This window comes from Pinus tabuliformis, chromosome Q, assembly GCF_031772625.1.
Source record: "Pinus tabuliformis cultivar Carrire ecotype Pingquan chromosome Q, CPIR1, whole genome shotgun sequence".
NCBI classification, from domain to species: domain Eukaryota; kingdom Viridiplantae; phylum Streptophyta; class Pinopsida; order Pinales; family Pinaceae; genus Pinus; species Pinus tabuliformis.
Window position 1 is genome coordinate 240,336,451 of NC_142296.1, and position 18,486 is coordinate 240,354,936.

The following is an 18,486-nucleotide window of genomic DNA, read 5'->3' on the forward strand; positions in this document are numbered from 1 at the left end:
TGCTTTCAGAACTCATGAAGGCCATTATGAGTTCCTGGTCATGCCATTCAGTCTTTGTAATGCCCCATCTACTTTTCAGAGCCTTATGAACCACCTCCTCAAACCATATCTCGGAAAATTTCTCCCTGTTTTCTTCGATGACATCCTCATCTACAGTTGCACTTGGGCTGCACATCTTCAGCATGTGATCTGCTCTTGCAACTTCTCCGCAAACATAAATTATTTGTTAAGATGTCTAAGTGTTCTTTTGGCATGGAAGAAGTTGAGTATTTGTGCCACATTGTGGGGCATGAAGGTGTCAAGGTGGACCCCAAAAAGATCCAGGCAATGCAGGATTGCCCTCAACCTAAGACCTTGAAGAGCCTAAGAGGATTTTTGGGTCTCACGGGCTACTACCGCAAATTTGTCCGCAATTATGGTCGCATTGCGAAACCCCTCACTCAACTCCTCAAGAAAAATTCATTCCTCTGGAATGATGAAGCACAACAGGCCTTTACAGCTCTCAAAAATGCCATGTGTTCCACTCCAGTCTTACCACTACCCGACTTCACCAAATCTTTTGTCATTGAATGTGATGCTTCGGGTACGGGTATTGGGGCAGTCTTAATGCAAGAAGGTTGACCCTTGGCTTCACAAGCCAACAACTAAGTGGGAAGAATCTGGGACAATCTACCTATGAGAGGGAAATGATGGCCATCTTACATGCAGTAGATACCTGGTGACCTTACTTATTGGGGCGACGTTTCCAAATCCGCACAGACCACCACAGTCTTAAATATTTTTTGGAGCAATGCCTATCCTCACCAAAACAAAATAAATGGCTCGCAAAAATGCTGGGATATGATTATGAGATCATTTACAAGAAAGGGTGTGAAAATATTGTAGCAGATGCATTATCTCACCAATTTAAGGAGGAAAGTACCCTACTCGCAATTTCCCTTCCCATTCCAGAATGGATTGAAGAGGCTTGTAGGGAATGGTTTTCACATCCCTGGCTCTCCCAACTCATTACTCAATTGCAGGCGGATCCAAATTCCACCAAGGGCTACTCATGGCAGGATGAGATTCTTCGCTACAAGGACAGAGTCGTAATATCACCAACATCCACCCTCAAAAGCTGCATTTTGGCGGAGTTGCACTCATCCCCCACTGCAGGACATTCAAGCTTTCAGAAGATGTATGCTTGCACTAGAAGATCATTGTTTTGGACAGGCATGAAAAAGGACATTCTTACTTTTGTAGTGGAATGTGATGTCTGTCAGTGCCACAAAGGGGAGACAATCAAAGCACCAGGCACACTACAACCATTGCCCATCCTGACATCAATAAGGACGGAGGTTTCTATGGATTTCATTACAAGTCTTCCAAAGTCAGGAAACAAGTTAGTCATCATGGTGGTTGTGGATCGACTTTCTAAGTATGCTCATTTTTGCACCCTACCCCACCCTTTTACACCGACTTTGGTCACTCAATCTTTCATGGATCAGATCTTCAAATTGCATGGCATGCCCACTTCTATTATGTCTGATCATGACCCGATCTTCACCAGTAATTTTTGGCAGGAACTCTTCAGGCTACGAGGTACCCAACTAAAACTCAGTACTTCCTATCATCCACAAACGGGTGCTCAAACTGAAGCAGTCAACAAATGTCTGCAAACCTATCTTAGGTGTTTCACTTCAGAAAAGCAACATCTTTGGGTACAGTGGTTACCTCTAGCTGAATGGTGGTATAACACCAACTATCATGCCACCACCAAAGTGACTCCCTATGAAGTAGTTTATGGTAAACTCCCTCCTTCCCCTACTTCTTATATCAAGGGGTGCTCAAAGGTACAAGAAATGGATCAACTCCTACAGAACCGCACAACCATGCTAGCCCATCTTAGAGAGAATCTTCATCAAGCTCAAAACCGCATGAAGCAACAAGTAGATCAACATCGCTCAAAACGCCAATTTCAAGAAGGGGATCAGGTATTTTTTAGGCTGCAACCATATAAGCAAACATCACTCAAAGACAAGGGTTTTCAGAAACTATCTCCAAAATTCTACGGACCGTATTGAGTACTTTAGCGCATTGGAGAAGTGGCCTACAAGCTAGCTTCGCCACCCACTGCAAAAATCCATCCAGTTTTCCATGTCTCATGCCTCATGAAAGTGATTGGGAACAATTGCAGAATTCAAACCAGTCTACCTGAATTGGATGAAGAAGGGTCAATCTGGCTCCAACCTGAACAGGTCCTCGACACACGAGAATGGCACCTGCGTGGCCACGTAATCAAGGAAGTCCTCGTGAAGTGGAAAGACACCTCTCCGGAAGATGCAACCTGGGAACAAGCCACTATTCTTCAGCAGTTTCCGCAGCTTCATCCTTGAGGACAAGGCTATTCTTAAGGGGGAGGGCATATTAGGGTCCCACCCTAACCCCCTTATTTATGTAGTAGGATCGAGTCATAGTTATAGTTAAGTAAAGAGTCAATAAAGCCCATATTAATAATTGTAAGTGGTTAACCCACATTTAATGATGGGACCACAGTTAGTTGCAAATGGGCCATGGTATTAGATAGATGGTATTAATAAGAACCATGGTATTGCATGTATGAGTCATATATAAAGGATAGGGACTCCCTGCGAGGAGCATTGTGTCTTATTTTGTAATCGAGCTCTGCTCTATTGGAGGTTGCCCCCTCGAAGAGGCAAGTGAACATTACGTTCTGAATAATAAAATACCTGCTATTATTTCTCACTGTTCTATGTTCTAGGTATATTTCTGTGCATATTTGGTATTCTTGTATCGTCTTGCAGGTTAAGAGCATAACATACTGGAAGGGAGTCTCTCAGACAACTTCCTGGATAATGAGCTGAAGTTGACAGGAAGTGATCGTTTCGAAGGAGGGCCATAATGTATCCCACATCAGTGACACGATACAAAGGGATGCAAAATGATTTTGGATGATACAGAGAATCAAAGGTAAGTATAACTGTAGGAGGACAACTCTTGAACATATCGACGACACAACTAGAAGTTTGGCAACTTTTGGATCCATAGGATCGGTGGTCATGATGACGTGGCAGAGATCAAATGGAAGGAAAAAATGAATGGCCCAACCCAGGAAGGTCAACGATACAAAGGGGGATATCCCAACCTGACACGAAGCATAAAGTGACATGTTCATGTTGGCTACGTGGGGCCTGACCGAGGTTCAGCGGTGAGTTTAGCCAAGCAAATCCTGGTACTACCGGCCCTTTCGGCAATAGTCTGTGGTGCGCGGACTGAGGTCTCACCCAAGGTAGTACGGGAGGGTGTTGGAACCAGGTTTCCACACCCTAGGGATGTCTTGATGAGGTCTAGGAAGTTCGCGAACCGATCCTGTGCGCTTGTGCTGCTCCGCGCAGTCGTCTGTCCTTCACGGCTTGTGCGACTGCTTTCGCACAGCTCTATAAAGAGCATGAAGAGGTGTTGTCTAGATCCTTTATCCTTACTGTGCTATTATTATAGATCTTAACTTAATTTTATAAACCCAATATTCCCATTAATCAGTCAACATTCGTAGCAAGTGCGCACAATTATAAAATCATAAAAAGATGCATAAACATAGCAGGAGTATAAACACACAGTGTTTCAGAATCAACTTATCTTTTATTAATCCTCTATTCAGATACAATCCCAACTCCACCCTGTGCACTCAGCTGCAAGGATCCGCACACATAGCTGCGGACTCTACCAGGCCTCTGCGCACTCAGCTACAGATCCTCTTACTACTACTACGACCCAAGACTCGGACTTACAGACTCAGATCGAATTCCTCATTCAAAAACCCATATTACTTCTCAAAACTAAGACACCATTTTACACTTAGAGCCTCGCTCTATTTATACAATCCCATGGTCCGCGGACCATGGGTAGGCCGACACATTCTATATTAAATTACATTATTTTAGGGTGGACAACCCTAGACTCTCGCGCTTCGCGCCCACATTTTGCGGGGTCTTTACATTACATTGACCAAAACTCGGGCTTTAAGCCCAAAAACTTGCTATGGGGGGATCCGCTTCCCAACAGACCCCCAGCACAATCATCGTGACTCATCCTGAGTCACTCGGTTGGTGCAGTGATCTTCGCGTGAAGTCCATCCAACAACTTTTGTGCTTCGCTTACGTCTGCAACACACTCTTCCGTTGTCCACTATATCAGTTGTGTGCGAATCTCCGATGCATCGTTGTCAGGGGCACCTTCTTGCCTTAGTGCATATGTACTCTGCATTTGTGCCAGCTTTCCCTTGATCGTGGCGGTGACCGTGAATGCTTCCTCAAGCCAAGGTTGGATGCGCACTTTAAGCATTGCTCCTTTCTGGTGTGCGGTGTCCACTTGTTCCTTTAGAGCCTGAGCATCCTTCATCTTGGCAAGTCACTGAGTAAGGGCGACCCTCTATGCAGTCCCCCTGATATTGTCATATGCCTACCGTAACTGCCATGCTTCTGTTTCCAGACACTATATGGTTCGATCTTCCTGCAGTGAGGTGAGCATGAAGGGGACTGATCCAACAATCCCTTGCAATCTCGTACAGCATTCTCTATCGCTTCCAACCCTGATTGAATGGTACAGTGGGGTTGCTCTCTGACTTCCGGGGGTGTAGAGGGCTGTACCTTCAGCCGCAGCTTAGCGATCTGCAAGTTCATCTCCAACTGAACCTTTGCGGCCTCTTCCTGGGTCTTGCAGACTCCAGCCGCTAGCTGGTGAATCTTTTCTACTGTTGGGAGTACCACCAGCATATCCAATTCTGGTATGCTGCTACCGGCCTCCTCCACAACCTGTTCCAAAACCTGGGTGTGTGTGACCAAGTTGTCATGCTGCAGGTTGAGCTATTCTAAATTTAACTTCTGCTCGCTCAAGACCTAGAGGGCGTGGCCCTCCCTGGCGCGAAGCTCAGCAGTTACCCCATCTTGTAGTTGGTATAGGGTTTCTCTAGGAAGGGTGGCCAAATTCAACCCCCAGCCCTTCATTTGACTTGTCGTGGCCCCGTCGCCCTCGACAACTGCTAAGACTGCACCTTCTGGTAATACAAAAGTGTTCATGGTGTGAGCGCGCAACATCGGCTCAGCTTTGGATGTACCTGCCGCAACGTGTGGTGCCATCATTCCTGGGGGTCGCACCTGTAATGCCTGCAACTGCGCTCTGAGCACCCCCAACACAGTTGTCTGCTCCGTCATTAATTCGTCAAAAGCATCCTTAGTGACATTGCGAACTGTTTCACCAATGTCAAGAAGGTTTCCCTCGGTGAGCTGGATTGGGTCGATGGAGGTCTTTGTGGCCTTTGTCTTTTTCTGCGAGGCTGGCTTCTCATGGACGCACGGCCTCTTGAGTTGGGTCAATTTTGGTGTCGGGTCTATGTGTTCCTCTGTCTCAGCCTCCCCCTATATGTCCTGCTCTGTGGACATTTCCTAGCCTTCCTCGGTCTCTTTGGTGGCCACGATTGTGGTCTCTACCGTCTACGTTGTCGCTGCTGCCTCAACCGCCTTCTGCTGCGTGACCGCTTCTTCTTCCTGGCGCCTTCTCTCCACCAGCTGCGTGATGTGCAGCTTGGTATCCTTCTTTCGCTATTGTGCTGCGATCTTTTCCATTTCTTCCAAGTCCGAGGCACACCACTCCAGAGGCCAAGACTCCATTACCGCAAAGATCGCATCATCCATTACGATGAACAGGAGCTTCGCCCATGTTCATGTGGGATCTTTGCACGCCTAGATATACAAGTTATGCATATCCGCCTTGAACTCTGCCACGCTCTGTAAGTTGTTATGGACTGTAGGGGACAAGTGTGGCCTGCAATTGATCCATGTTCGTATGCTCGCCTCTACAAACACCCAAAACACCTTTATCTCGTGAATCCTCGTCGCGTCTTTCGTTGCCCAGAGTGAGGTGTACCTCGCGGCTTTGGGTAGGTCACCCTCAACCGTGGGAAACTGGTTGTCCTTTGGCAGTTCTCCTGCAACCAACAGGATGGATAAGAGCAACCACGCATAGTGGAAGGTCTTACCCTGCTCCTGGGCCTCCCTACAGTTTGTCAAGAACTCGTCATAGAGGAACTGTGCCTAGTTGAATTGGACCCCCTCTGTGCATTGCTCTGCCAACGCAATTACAGACACTGGCACTTCTTCTACACGACATTTCCTCATCATCTTGTCAGCCAACAGCTAGGTGGCTAGCGCACCCCTTGGTCCTTGATGCTTGCGATTACGTACCCTCGCTTCCTCTTCTCCAGCTTATATTTGGCCTTCATAGCTTCTGCGAGGGCCAAGTCACTGCTCTTTCCTGCTATGGCTGCGGGATCATTTCCTTTGATGGGCAGCCGAGAAATCCAGTGAATTAGATCAGTCGTGATGGGAATCGGCTTGTCCAGCCAGAGATACTAATCGTGTACTAGGCATAGTAGTTGTCGGATGAAAAAAATAGTGACGGGCATGCGGTGGTAGTGGGGTATCCATTGTAGATGGAGTAGCCCAGCCTTCTCTACACTTCCCTCCACTTCTGAGTCATTAATACCTTCTTGGCAATAGATTGTCCCGAATCTAGATCTTAATTCCAGTCTTAATTTCCCGTCACCCGCTCCTTTCTACTTTAAATTGGACCTCTTGTCATGAGCTGTGACATCAACGGTCACCTTCCAGCCTACCCATTCAGTAGCGTAGCCCCTTATGCATGACCGCGACCCTTATGACATACTGACCCTGCACGTAACCTCCTTCCTGCACAGCTCTCCTATAGACTTGTTTATAGTCCCGTGCTCTCTTTCAACTTCTTGGAGCGTTGAGACTGTGCTTTCTATGGATAGTTAGGTGGTCGCACTACTGGTGCGAGGCGTCAACTCACCTTCCAACCAGGTCCGCAGGCCTTCCTTAGTTACCCTTGCGCCAGTCAGCGCCTCGTGTTTTTCCTTATGCGGTGCACTTCCTTGGTTAATTTGTATGATAAGGTGCGGTCGCAGCCATGGTAGTATAGCCAAAAACTCTCAATGACAATCTTCTAGAGCGGTGGTAGGGCTACCCATATGTGGCCCCGTCCTTCTGTCGATGCGTAATTCTTGCACGATTTTTCTTTCCAGTTTTCTGATATCCTCATCCATTAATATGTTTTTCTGCTTTAGTCGTACCCGATCTTCTTTGAGTTCACGAAGCTCAAGGTTCCCTCACTGAATGGCTTCTTGAATCTGCATATGTTCATCCTCACATGGCTACATAATCTCTTCGCTCGGGTCCTTGCGTGCTGTCGCAATTATGGTAGTTATTGTGTGAGGATTATGTCTCAAAGCTACGATCTTGACTCTGCTCGTCGTCTTCAGACTCATTTCCGCCCTCATGTTCTTGTGCATGGCCCTATATGCCCATCAGACCACTGGCACACACAGGTCCTAATCAGTTCGTCCCACCTGGTAAACTCTGTTCATGATTCCACATAGCTTTGTGAATGCTCCGACGTAGAATATTTGTGGTGTGTGTCGCTTTTCCTACTGTTGTGTCAGGTTCTGATTTTCGCTCATTAGTCTGGGATGTGCTTTCACAGCACACGTCTACATCCATCAACACAAGTGGGCATGCAAACTGCATCGCCCTAGCTACCTAGCTCTCATTCGATGCTGGGGACTTCTAAACTGTAAGAGCATCCATCTTCTACATTTGCGCTAGTTTCCAATAGTCTTCTAATGTGTACACCACCATCATGCAGGTTTCGCGTGCAAGGCCTATTCCTGCGCACTGTACCATTGTTGTTTCGGTACTTCACTTTCAAATTTGTCTCTAAGAATTCATCCACCACTGTTACCCCATCATAGGTTGGAAGTTCCCTTTCTTCTGTCATCACGCACCACAGTGATCTAATCATCATGTTGCAATTCAGCATTGTCACTTTGTGCAATCGGTTCTACCAGTGTTCTACTTCTTCATCTGAATCCGAAGTACAGGAACTGTCACATTCCCACGAGATTCTCCCATCCACAGTCGGGTTCACCTGATCCTGGTCTTGCGTCGTTATCTCTAGCTCATCGTCGCACACAGGTTCAGTGTAGCGCGCTTCTTCGGCTAGATCTAGCGGAACTACTATGCGTAGGGACTTTTTCTCGAATATCATCTTCCGCTTCTTCAGGTTGATGACTCCATTCATATTAGTGACCCAGTCTATTCCTAGTAACACGGGATAAGGATTGCTGTCATAAACAATCTCTATCACTTCAAAGTCCGTCTGCATGCTCGCGCCTTCGATATCAATTGTTACCCCTTGCAACCTCCCCATGGGCAAAATCTTCTGTTGGTTCACCATTTGTAATTAAATAGGGGACCACTGTAACGTGGGCCTGCCCATGCGTTCCCATGTCTACTTAGGTAACACATTCACGTCGGACCCCAGGTCTAGGATTACCTGATCCATTTCGTATTCACCAATCTATGCCATCAACCTCATCTCCCTTCCAATGTGCAATGTATGCTTTCCCAGTTTCTGGACTACGCACGGTTCACCTAACACTACGCACCTAGTGATCAGATCTTGTAGTCCTTTAATTGCCCTATTATTGTGCAACAGCTTCATGCATGTCTCTAAAAAGGTAGTAAGCATAGAAGGATCCATTCCTGGCTCTGGTTGATCCTTACTACCTGAAGTAGAGGCCTCCACAAAGCTCTTCTTAGCTTCCATGAACGTCTCCTTTGCGCATTCCAAGTCAAACTCAGGTTCCTTTGTAGGAGCCTTGCAAACCCATGTATCTTCCTCGAGCTGCTTCCCCTTATCTTCTCCTATGGTCGCACCACTTCTGAGCATCATGTTCACGTTGGGGTCTTCGTCGCAGGATTCAGATTTCATCATTTGGATATTCTAAGTCGGAGAGGACTGGAGTACCCCTTTCTCGCGCATCTGTGTTATTAACGTAGGAAAATCTATCATTTCATGATCAAACTGATCACAATATGAACAAGAAATTCTCGTTGGATTAGTACAATCGCGGGCGTAGTGTCCTGGTCCTCCGCAATTGTATCATATTAACTATCCGCTGCCCCTTCCTGGCCCCATTCCTCCTCGTCCTCGACCTCGGCCCTGAAATCCAGTGTGCGCCATCCCTTCGGCTGGGTTGAGGCCTCACGTTTCTATCTGTATTCTATAGGCTGGGGTTCCCTCCATCATTAACTCATAGTTGCGATAAGTACACTCGTCGTGGCCCACCGACCTACAGAGATTACAAAACAGCTGCTGCAAAGTCTGTGTATACTTCTGCAATAGATGACAATTGTCCGTCATGTGTTTTCCTCCTATTTTATAGATCGCGCACCATAACGTGGGTGTCGTACTCGACCCTGCTTGTGCTTCTAGTCTCAATGGCATCGGTCCCCCTCCTGCCAAGTAGTTCACGAATACTGGATAGTGATCCTTGTCGTGGCCCTGACCTTTACATTTTATACACCATACTTCATCGCGCACCTCTGGCCACGGTGCCTTATTTTGCTTCAAACTCTGCATCTCCAAGCATAGATTCTATAGTTGCATGTGGATTTGTTGAACTCCCAACCCAGGGTCTTGTATCGGGGTCTCATGCAACCTCATCACCATTTCCAACGCTTTGGCCTGGGTTGAAAGCTTCTGTTGTGACAGCGCCGTCCTCAAGTGCAATGTCAAGGATGCCACAAACCATGCACGATGTTGCGCATCTGTGAGCGTCATATTAGCCTCACAGATTGTACTCTTTAGCCGCTGATCCAGATCCCATGGGGTCTCACCTCGAAGCATGGAAATCTCTTTAAATCCGATGATTGGCTGCGTCTCTGATTTCGACCGGCTAAATTCTCTGTTCAGCACATTCTGGATCTCTGTTATTCCTACATTTGGGTGATCATTGGAATGATATACCATGTCAACACGCAATCCTACAGCGCGCTCACCAATGTAGCCTTCTTAATGTTGTCATCCGTGACCCCTTGTGCTTCCCACACTGCTCCTACCATGAACAAGACCTGATCCGGATCCTCATTTCCTACTCCTCTAAATACGGGTAGCTTGATCGCGCTCGCCATGCTGAACTACGGTGTTGGTGGAGGTGCGGTGGGTGAAGATGTAGGTGAAGGAGGTGAAACGGGTGGTGGTGTAAGTGGAGGTAGTAACTGCGGAATGCGTTGCCTTATCAAACTGACCGCACTTCTTGGAGAGACCCGAGCTAGCTCTTCCTCGCTCTCTCGCGAAGGTGAAATCAAGGAACTGCTTCCTAATTCCCTGCTACCTTTGTAGATTCTTCCACTCCACGTTGTTCCAAACATTAATGAATTCACATCACCTGTTTTTCACATAACAGCATCTTAATCCAGGTATTCAGGGATTTAATGTACCTACGTCACGGTCCCTCGAGAAAACGTCACTCTGCTTCGTTATAGCTCACGGTCATGTCTATCACAAACTCAGTGATAAATCCCCCTATTATCCAATCGAGCCAATGGTCCACAGCTCGCGGGATCTTATCTTCTGATGTCTCTAATCTAGACACTAATTCTAGAGTCCACATTATCGGTTGATCGAGATTGTACCTTCCCTGGCTGTCGACTAACCTCACGATCCACTCATACAATTCAGAAGGGAAGGATGCGAAGAAGATCTCGTGGATTTCTATATATATGTAGCAATCCAGCCACCTCTTCTCAAATATCTACGGAGTTCTGCTTTCCTGTGTCACGAACTAGTGAAGCTTTTTGTCCAACCACTCTTCAATTTCTTCCTTCGTAGGGTTCCAATGGCACGACATCAAACATCCCTTCGTCAGATCCTGGTCCCAGCAACGAAACCATTTTTTGGCTACATGGGGCCTAACCCAAGTTCAGCAGTGAGTTTAGCCAAGCAAATCCTGGTATTACCGGCCCTTTCGACAACAGTCCACAGTGTGCAGACTAAGGTCTCACCCAAGGTAGTATGGGAGGGTGCTGGAACCAAGTTTCCATACCCTAGGGATGTCTTGATGAGGTCTAGGAAGTTCGCAAACCGATCCTGTGTGCTTGCGCTGCTCTGCGCAGCCATCGTCCTTCACGGCTTGTGCGACTGCTTTCGCGCAGATCTATAAAGAGTGCGAAGAGGTGCTATCTAGATCCTTTATCCTTATTGTGCTATTATTATAGATCTTAACTTAATTTTATATACCCAATATTCCCATTAATCATTCAACATTCATAGCAAGTGCGCGCAATTATAAAATCGTAAAAAGATGCATAAACATACCAGGAGTATAAACACACAGTATTTCAGAATCAACTTATCTTTTATTAATCCTCTGTTCAGATACAATCCCAACTCCGCCCTGCGCACTCAGCTGCAGGGGTCCGCGCACACAGCTGCGGACTCTACCAGGCCTCTGCGCACTCAGCTGCAGAGCCTCTTACTACTACTACGACCCAAGACTCGGACTTACAGACTCAGAGTGAATTCCTCATTCAAAAACCCATATTACTTCTCAAAACTAAGACACCCTTTTACACTTAGAGCCTCGCTCTATTTATACAATCCCATGGTCCGCGGACCATGGGTAGGCCGACACATTCTATATTAAATTACATTATTTTAGGGCAGACAACCCTAGACTCTTGCACTCCGCGCCTGCATTTTGTGGGGTCTTTACATTACATTGACCAAAACTTGGGCTTTAAGCCCCAAAACTTGCTATGGGGGGATCTGCTACCCAACAGTTCAAGAGTGAGCTACCAACACAACTGATTAGATTTTTGAATTTTCCCCCACCATTACCCAATTATTTTTTAATTGCAAGCTTGAAATGGATAGCATATGCTTGCACTGTAAGTTCATCCCTCGAATGAATCCGACCTAATAAGTTTAATGAGCCCTAGGAAGGAGAAGCTCATGTTCGTCATGGTGACAAATCCGATGTCATTTAATATTTTAACGAGTCCGACAAAGGTGCAACTCGGTGTCTTTTTCATGCTTAGAGAGTTTGAAAAAAAAAAAACTCCACATATTCCCTTTTCATACATTTGTGTCTCTCTAGCCCAAAAAGGTAGAAAATGATACTTGAGAGAACCACTTGACTATTTCAGTCAAGGAGTACCTTTTTCGTAAATAGTGCATCCCGGCCCGAAAAGGGGTAAAGGTAAACTGGGCGCACAGTGTTTCACATCTGTTAACGAGTTCAAAATGACACAAACTCATAAATCTTTTTGTGTTTAAAGGGTCGGAAAAGAGCTTGAAAGTGGACCCCCCATTTTATTCTCTTTAACGAGTCAAAAAGGGAAAAAATACTTGGCCACCTTTTCATGTTTTACGAGTCAGAAAAAAGAGCTTAAAGGTGACTCGTCCTAGAGGAACGAGTGGTATGGGTAGCAAATAATTCTGGCAATGGTGGAACTACTCAAAACATATAATGGTCAAGAGGCTGGCTAATAAACCCACTCATCGTTGCGGTCCCTTAGGAAAGGAAAAACAACCAAGTGAAAGCATATGATTGGCCAAAGAGATGGTGGCAATGGAATGAAACAACCAAGGCTCATCTAAAAAAAATTAGCTGATAAAAATGGCAATCACGTGATGTAAATTGGGCATGTGTTCATTTTTACACAAGCTTGAACCATGGAGAACTCTTCTTGGATTCGGTTTCAAATTTACACAAGCTTGAAACGAAAAACTATGCTTGCTATAAGTTTGCATGCCCCTATCATAATGACTCAATTGAGGTACATGCCCCCCAAGCTTCATTTTAGTCAACTAGGTGGATGGAATGAAGGTTCACTTTCAAGATCTTAGAAAGACTCGACTGGGATTTTACAAGATCTTAATCAAAGACTCGATTTAAACTTAGGGATTTGTTTCATTTTTTTTAACGAGCTTGACACGGTAAAAGAACTATCCTTGTCCCTTTGTTTCATTTTTTAACGAGGTTGAGACAGGAACAAACTATCCTCGGACATCTTGATTCATTTTTTAACGAGCTTGCCACAAGACAAGGAACTACGCTCATCCCTTGTTTCATTTTTTAATGAGATTAACACAAGACTAGGAATTATCCTCATGACTCATTGTTTCATTTTTTAACGAGGTCGACATAAGACCAAGAACTATCCTCACAACCCTTGTTTATGACCCATAAGAGAACATGGCTCCCGAGAGATATTCACTAGACGGAATATCCACGCTCTAGGAGGAATACATGTCATTTGGTACCAAAGGCAGATCGGGTTCCAATGCCCCTAGTACATAATGTACTATACCATCTGAGTGATCATCAGCAGATGTGGAGATGGAACAGGTAGCCACATAATTGACCTGTGGCGGGGAAGGTACTGCTTGCAAACAAGAGCTGATAGGGGATGATGGTTGCAAAGGAGGCGCCTAGTGACCAATGAATGACAGTTGATCAGTAGTCTGTAACAGCCCACAATAAACATGTAATTAACCAAGTAATTTATATTCAACATGCAACTATCTTCTTTTTTTTCTCGGTAAAACTATACTAATATATTATATAAAGAAGCCAAAAATTTACATCAGATCAAAACAAAAAGAACCAGGCACCTAAGGTGTCAACCTGGAACAGCTGAGACTGCAAGGTCCAAAGGACTAGACCATTCAAAAAGAGCCAGCCCTCGCAGGGGCCCCAACAGAAAATCCGATTGATCCCGCGCAGGGGAGACAGACATAACCCAGACCATCAACAAAGGTGCTTGAACCCCATTCCGAACACAGACAAAATGCATACATAACGAAACTAAGCAAAGACAAACAGCGATAGAAGCCAAAAGACCAGACAGAAGAGCCACTTAGACCTTGAGCGAGGGCATCTCTATTCTTCCAGTTTCTCCTCCACTACCCGGCACCACCCGTAATCCTCCTCCTCCGCAGCAGTGGGGGCAGTGTCCATATGGATGTCTTCTGTTTTGCTGGTCCTCGCCTTCTGATCCAGAAGGCTTTTCGAGACATTCTCCAGGTCTGCAGCAGGATCCTTTGCTTCTTTCTCCGGGCTATCAACATGCATCTTCCCACGATTGTCCAGAGAGTCATTGTCTTCCTGGGAAGCTTCAATGAACAGAACCGATACATGGGCACTGATCCAGGGGCTGTTCAAAGAACTGCTGAAGTTAAAAATGGCAGAGCCGAAGGTAGGCAAGGAAGCAGAGTTCGGAGCACCAGCATCCATGAACTGACTAGATTGAAGGGGGTTAGCTCCAGTGGAGCGAATGCCATGGCAATGACAGCAGTGGGTAGAAGTATCAACAACGGGAGTGCGCGAAGTTCCTCCCCTGGAGGTGCCTCGACGGCTGAGCATGCGCTGTCGGGGCCTTACCATACTTGCAGGGACCGAAGGGATGAGACGCAGCTCCAGAGTGTGATACAAATCCTTCCCGGGAGAAATGCAGACAGACAGCGGAATGACCCAGACAGACAGCGTAATGACCCAGACGGAGAGGCAGTTGCTTGGAGCTGCGCAGAGCACCTGAGGTTGCATAAACCTTCCTGAAGGAAAAACCAGAAACATACCCTGACCCGGCGCAGTGACATAGTTTTTAATCACAACGACCTCACCTCGGAACCCGTCCGCCATAACTGCAACCTCCAAGCGAGCCGAATAGCCATGCAGGGCATTAACTCTCCTCTGTTGAATGACCTTATACCTGCTTCCACTCATACAGATACATGCTTGAGCCCAAATGTCTGCCCCGTGATGGCACATGGCTGGCATGTGGGCAGCGTTAAAATCCCGTCCCATCCGCACTATCACCCGCATCCGGGGTTCAACATGCAACTATCACTAATTAACTTCAAGTTCAAAACTATGGGTAGAACCCTTACCTATGATTTCGATTGAAGTCTGCTAACTGCAACAAGGTTTTGGGGACGACTCTCCAGACAACTGTAGGCTCAATTGCGCAAGGTCTTGCTACAACTGGCCAACCCCGAGCCCTCAATCAACGTACTACTACCAGTGAATCTTCTGTCTTAGAACACTATTCTCCCAAGAGAATGAATGATAGAATCTTGGAATGATGGAATGCCTCACATCTTCCTCACCATCTAATAAATAGAGCAAACATTGGAAGGGGAACCACATGCACACACTCCATGTGTCTACATGCAACTTTATTGCTTTCTTGTTTTATTTCTTTTTGATAGCTTTACTGAATTTTTTTAACTGTTTTCTTGTTTTATTTCTATTTATTTTTATTTAGAGCTTTAGTATGGTTATTTATTATTTATTACTATTTTTATTTTTATTATTTTTTTATTCATTGTTTATTATTTATTTTCTTGTATCTTTTTAATATTATGGTTATTTATCATTTTTATTATTATTATTGTTATTTTTATTATTTATTATTTATTGTTAAAGGATTTATTATTTATTATTTTTATTATTTATTATTATTATTATTATTTATTATTTATTATTTATTATTAAGGGAGGGACATTACATACTCTCCCGCTTTAACGAACTTCATCCCGAAGTTAAGTTGAATTATTTTTATTATTATTATTATTTTTTATTTTTTATTTTTTACTTCATGTTCGCCCGACACCCTCTGCTGAACTAGTATAACCAGCAGGCATCGAAAGTTTCACAACACCCAGGAAATCTCAAGGAATCTTTGTCCTTTTTCCCACTTTCGAAACCAGGCATAAGCCTCCCCAGTCTGTATCCTAGTCCAAGGCTGGCACCAAGGCTCGCACCTAACTCAGACCTCATCTGCCCCAAGGCAGACATCCGATACGGTACTCAATGACTCCAGGAATCTCGCAAGGCTGGCCCACTCCCTCCACAACTACTAAGGCGCACAACCCCAGGCATCGAAGTCCTTACACCCCCACCAGACTTCGACATCCCAATCCAATAACAGGCACCTAGCCTAGAACATCAGGCACTTGGCCTCCTCAAGACGATCCCATAGCCCTTCAAGAGCTATACAAGACAAAGGAACCACTGGCATATGTAGTGTTGATTGAGTTTGTCCCCAGCCCATATTGTGTTACTTATTCTCCCTCGTGCATATGGGCTTGCACGAGATCATCAAATAACCAACCCTCACAGCCCATTGTGGAGTCCTGTCAATCATCACACCTCAACATGCAACAATGCATTAGCTATACCATCATAGTATCATAGAAAATAATCCACATGCCAAGTCTTGCATGTCATTATGAGAACATTCATCATTGTGAACTGCGTGCTCATGCATGTCATAAATTTGTATGCAACTATTACATGCTTCACCTCATGAAATACCATCATAGGTTATAACATGAACATATTGCATCAAAGATATATCATGACTTCTCATACTAAATGAACCATATGTCAATAACCTCATATTATAGCATAGTAATTCCTATGCATATCATATCCATCATGAGTATTCAACCTTAAATACCTATCATCACGTAGTAAATGAATATTTCAACATCATAATACCTATGCATATCATCATCATCATAAGGATACATCATCCCTATTGTAATAACTATATAAATATGAACCACATGTGCATGATCACCCTCATACCATCATATCATGAATCATCATCAATATGAGAAACATCTCAATACTCATCAAATATAGAATAATACTCTATAAGCATTCTTATCATGATTCATCAGAAAAATCAATTTTATTTTCTTTACAAACATTCAACTATGAACTAAGATTATTCAACATCCATCTAAGATCTATGTTATCTCATCAGTGTTATTAGTGTTATGTTTTCATTAAGATACCAATTACTTTTTCAATAATCATTTCCACTTCTTTCAACTAGGGAGTTGACCATTTACACCATAGGTATAATCATCTAAGTACATCATTAAATTTCACATGAGCCTCATCATCTTGAGTCTTAATCTCTCATCATATATTCTTCCTTCCCCAAGGAAATTCTGGTAAAATTCATTGTTAAGATATTACTAGTCATACAATCATTATTTAAATCATCTATCTCGAAATTAAAATCCCTTGGTTTTACATCCATTTACCCTTTGGCTTACCGATTCCAATACCGCTATATGCAATTGCATCATAGAAAATTTTAGGGGCGAATGTTTGCCCTTTGGCGAAATTAAGGGGTTTTAAATTTTTAGTGGGCGAATATTTTGTATCATAGCACATTTTTACAAATCACCTCAAATAGCCCACCTTATTTTAAGGGAGAGGGTAAAAAAGGTAAATTTAGCCCTTGAAACTAGGAGTTACAACCTTCCATTCGCCCATTTTCAAGAATAGGTTTTATTTAAGTGAATCCATTAGCCCATTTTCAAGAATAGGTTTTATTTAAGTGAATCCTATGGGCCAAATACCATATTTATAAAAGAGGTATGGTAAATTAATAAAAATATAAATAAATGAGAGGTATGCTAAATAAATAAAACATTTTTTATATTTATTCCATAAGTCACCTTATATACATGCAAGGGTGTAAACAAATAAAAATATAAGTAAAGTGGAGGTATGGTAAATAAATAAAACCTCTTTTTATACTTACTCAAAAGGTATGGTAAATAAATAAAAATATAAATAAACTAGACGTATGGTAAATAAATAAAACCTCTTTTTATATTTAGTCCATAACCCTCGTTCTATTTATGAAGGCTCAAGAAAGAGGTTTTATTTAAGTGAATCCTATGGGCCAAATACCATATTTGTAAAAGAGGTATGGTAAATTAATAAAAATATAAATAAATGAGAGGTATGGTAAACAAATAAAACATTCTTTTATATTTACTCCATAAGTCACCTTATATTTACGAACACTCAAAAAATGCGTTATATTTAGGTGAAACCTATGGGCAAAATACTATGGGACAAATACCATGGACTAGATTGTTATTAATACCATGCAGAAAAACATTATTAACCCTAATATTAGTATTAATAAAAATAAAAATGGCACATGGTATTGACCCATGGTATTCACCAAAATGGCACATGGTATTGACCCATGGTATTCACCTAGAATGTAGCCTATTTAAATGGGGGAATTAAACCAACAAAGATCCATCTTTACTCTGGATCTACTAACCCCCGAGAGGTATCAAATATCGTGATATGCAAACTAGCATAGAGTGAAAAAATATTTAATCCCTCTCGGAGAGACATAGTATTCAATCATGGGTTAAAAAGATCCACACTGAATGATCTATCGGCCTTATCTTCACTTAGTTTAAGACTATTCACTTGGAGAGCTTGCATGTGCCCCCACTTCAAGAGCATAGTAAAGTCATGTAGAACTTAGAGAAGCTATCTTTAAGCTTTTAGTGAAGAATGGAAAAATGTCTGGGTTCAATAACAACCATTCGAGCATTAAGCTTCCAATAATGCTAGATTTTAACCTGGAGCACTTTTGTGATTTGGAGGAGATGCCCCCTCGTATTTGTGACACATCTTCAGTTGTGAATTGGACTATTACTAACTGTCATTTCCTTCGAAAGTTACCTGATGACTTGGGGAACCTCAACTCTTTAAGAATGTTAAGGAAGGA